The sequence below is a fragment of the Tachyglossus aculeatus genome, chromosome 11 (genome assembly GCF_015852505.1).
Source record: "Tachyglossus aculeatus isolate mTacAcu1 chromosome 11, mTacAcu1.pri, whole genome shotgun sequence".
NCBI lineage: Eukaryota > Metazoa > Chordata > Mammalia > Monotremata > Tachyglossidae > Tachyglossus > Tachyglossus aculeatus.
This window is the reverse complement of record NC_052076.1, coordinates 70926110-70929992: the sequence shown is the minus strand read 5'-3', so window position 1 is coordinate 70929992 and position 3883 is coordinate 70926110. Positions and strand designations below refer to the sequence as shown.

The window sequence follows — 3883 nt, the reverse complement described above, 5'->3', positions numbered from 1 at the left end:
TGTCCCAACCTGTCTTTCTCCCTCTCAGTAGCAACAGCAGCACTTGGCCTCCCAAATTACCAGATCTCTGGGCCCCTAAGCCAGTATCCCTCACCGCCTTGCACCACCCCCAAACTACGCTATCCTGGGGTCTCCTTCCCAACTTGCCTCATGCTGTGTCAGTGGGAAGGACAGAAGCAGTGGCAGCAAGGCACCACCTTAAAATGTGGAGAGGCACATTGGCTCAGTGGAAAGAGCCCAGGCTTGGGAGCCAGAGGTCATAGGTTCTAAGCCCAGCTCTGCCACTTGTCAGCTGTGTGACTTGGAGCAAGTCACTTAACTTCTCTGTGCCTCAGTTCCCTCATCTGTAAAATGGAGATTAAGACTGTGAGCTCCATGTGGGACAACCTGATTGCCTTGTATCCCCCGCCCAGAGCTTAGAACCGTGCTTCACACATAGTGAGCACTTATCAAATGCCATCATTATTATTATTAGAACATAAGGGAGGCTGCAGCTATGGTCATCACTTTTCGACTCTATTCTGGGAGAAGTCTAAAACTCTGCTCTTCTAACCACAGTACTGTAGAACATTATTTTATTTAGTATTTATTATTATTATTATATATAGGGGGCATTTGTGGTTCAGTGGTAGAATTCTCGCCTCCTACGTGGGAGACCTGGGTTCGATTCCCAGACAATGCACGCAGATTTTCCAGTGCTTAGAACAGTGCTTTGCACATAGTAAGCACTTAATAAATGCCATTGTTATTATTATTATTTGCTAAGCACTTTCTGTGTCAAGCACTATTCTAAGCACTGGGATAGATATGTTAATCAGGTGGGACACAGTCCCTGTCCCAAATGGGGCTCACAGTTTAAGTTGGAGGGAGAACAGGCATTCAATCCCCATTTTACTGATGAGGAAACTGAGACACAGAGAAATTAAGTGACTTGCGCAGGGTCAAACAGCATGTAATTGGAAGAGCAGGGATTAGAACCTAGATCCTTGACCACTCTATCTGCCTTCTCGCTGATCTCCCTGCCTCCTATCCCCCCAACTCCAGTACTTACTTCACTCTGCTGCTTGGATCATTTTTCTTAAAAAAAACTGTCCACTTCTCCCAACTCCTCAAGAACCTCCGGTGGTTGCCCATCCACCACCACAGGGAACAAAAACTCTTTACTATCTGCTTTAAAGCACTCAGTTACCTTGCCCCCTCCTATCTTACCTTACTGATCTACTACTGCCCAGCCTGTATACATCACTCCTCTAAGGACCGCTTGCTCACTGTGCCCCGATCTCATCTTTCTCACCACCGACCATTTTCCCATGTCTTCCCTCTGGTCTGGAACTCCCTCCCCCTCCATATACACAAAACCACCACTCTCCCTGCCTTCAAATCCTTAGTAGCTCACATCTCCTCCAAGAAACTTTCTCCAATCAATCCCTCTTTCCCCTCCTCCCTCTCCCTTCTGCTGTGTCTATGCACTTGGATCTGTAATAATAATAATAATAGTGATGGCATTTGTTAAGCGCTTACTATGTGCAAAGCACTGTTCTAAGTGCTGGGAGGAAACAAGGTGATCAGGTTGTCCGATGTGGGGCTCACAGTTTTAATCCCCATTCCACAGATGAGATAACTGAGGCTCAGAGAAGTGAAGTGACTTGCCCTAGGTCACACAGCAGACTTGTGGTGGAGCTGGGATTAGAACCCATGACCTCTGACTCCCAATTCCGTGCTCTTTCCACTGAGCCACACTGCTTCCTGTTCCTTTGGGGCACTTGTGTTCACCCTACCCTCAGCCCCACACCAATTATGTACATAGCTATAATTTATTTCCTCATATTAGTCTCTGTATCCCTCCCTAGACTGTAAACTTGTGAGCAGGGGATGTGTTTACCAACTCTGTTGTGTTGTACTTTCCCAAGCACTTAGTACAGTGTTCTGCACACCGTAAGCACTAAGTCCATATGATTGATTGATTGATTGACTGTTCAAGGGTATGACAGCACAACTTTCACCACAAATGAATGAGTCTGTAAATTCTTGAATGCTCTTCACAATGGGCTGCACCTAGCCAGGGTTAGGAAGAGTAGAAGAGGGCAAGTGGCACTGTACAAACCACTAACACTACAATCAATTCCTTCATGCAGGTTCTTGGGCCAAATATCTTCATCCTGATGGCTCCTCAAGACTCTTCTATTGTTTACAATGGAAGAATCCATCATCATCAATTTTGGAGGGCCCTTGTTCAGCATCCTGAACAAGGAACTAGTTAAGAGAGGTGGCAGTTACTTGAGACAGCCAGAGAATCATGATAACATTGTTATTATAAGGATTGAATTGGTATAATGACTGGAATTCAGATGCAGTCCGCAGTTTCATGGATACAGGGAGATGTCATTGGAATGAGTCCCTTGTTTCTGTTGCACTCTGCCGAGCAATGAGGGCAGAGATTTCCACTCATTGGGTACTCAGTAAATACTGCCCATTGACTGACTGATCGATTGTTTGGCACGTTTCATCTTGTCAGGAATGAGACAGAGTGATCTGATCCCAGTTTTATCTGGAATTCCCTGGCAGTATAGAAATGTGGTAATGTGTGCTCCTCAAAGGGACACTTCCTTCAGAGAGATCAGGCCTTTCTAAGAATGCTGAAAAGAACAGAGGAAGGTATCTCCTATCAGCAGCTGTTAGAGAGGCTGCACTTCACTCTCAGTTGATGCCACTCATGTGTTATTAGGAAGAGATGCAATTAGTTGCTTTTCTGGGTGGATAGGAGAAGGAGTCCAAGGAACTAAAATTTAAATATATGGCCAATGCCAATGACTGTCAAAAGATCATCCAGAAAAAAGGAAATATTTGGCCGTGAAAACACATTCTCCAGCCCCAAGTTGTTTGGGATGTATAGAAGTGGAAGAACGATTTGCATTATGATGCAAGGATAGAGCATGGGCTTGGGAGTCAGAAGGTCATGGGTTCTAATCCTGGCTCTGCAATGTTCCTGCTGTGTTACCTGGGGCAAGTCACAACTTCTCTGTGCCTCAGTTCCCTCATCTCTAAAGTGGGGATTGAGACTGTAAGCCCCACATGGGACAGGGACTGTGCCAACCCAAATAGCTTATATCAATCCCAGTGCTTAGTGCAGTGCCTTGGCACGTAGTAAGTGCTTAACAAATACTATTATTATTATCATTATTAAGAATACAAGTTCTCAAAGACAGGCATTTAGCAATTTCATCAGATTTTTCTCTTTCAATTTCCCTTGGCAGAGCAAGGGGGAAAAGGGAAAGGGGGACAAAGAGAGTTCTAGGGTGAATGGAATGAAGCTCGAAGTCCATTTTACAGGCTCAAATAAATTCCCTTTTTCCTTTTGGCATCCTTGACCCCTTGTGTTAACTCTTTTTTCTTTCTCTCTTTCTCTCTTTCTTCCTTCCTTCTTTCCTTCCTTCCTTCCTTTCTATCTATCTGTCTCTATTCTATCTGGAATTGTACTTTACAAGCACTTAGTACAGTGTTCTGCACACAGTAAGCACTCAATAAATAAGATTGAATGAATGAATGAATATCTCACTTGAATGCATGTCTCAAAGTGATCCAAAGTACACCCACCCAGGATTCAGTGAAGCCAGTATTCAGCTTATTTGGGTTAACACATTTATCCTTTTATCAAGATTTCTTTTTAAAGCAGGTCGAGCTGAGCCAGATGGAATTGAAGTTTCAGCTCAAACACCACCCGGGGCCTCGGAGAGGGCCCATTCTCGGATAAAAGAGATTTAAGAGTGTGAATTCAAAACAAGTGAGTGCAGCCTGCCTGGGGAATGGTTTTGTTGAAACAGCAGCGATAAATGCTCAAGCAAATGAGGAGAGGAAGTCTGAGGGCGGATATCGATGCTTTGTT

The 3883-nt window shown here is 44.5% G+C and overlaps 1 non-coding gene across 1 annotated transcript; it reads left to right on the top strand.

The window, feature by feature from the left end:
* The first annotated feature begins 611 nt into the window (after positions 1 to 611).
* On the top strand, positions 612 to 682 carry TRNAR-CCU. Its single transcript has one exon. It is a non-coding gene; the product is annotated as a tRNA-Arg (tRNA).
* Positions 683 to 3883: the final 3201 nt, after the last annotated feature.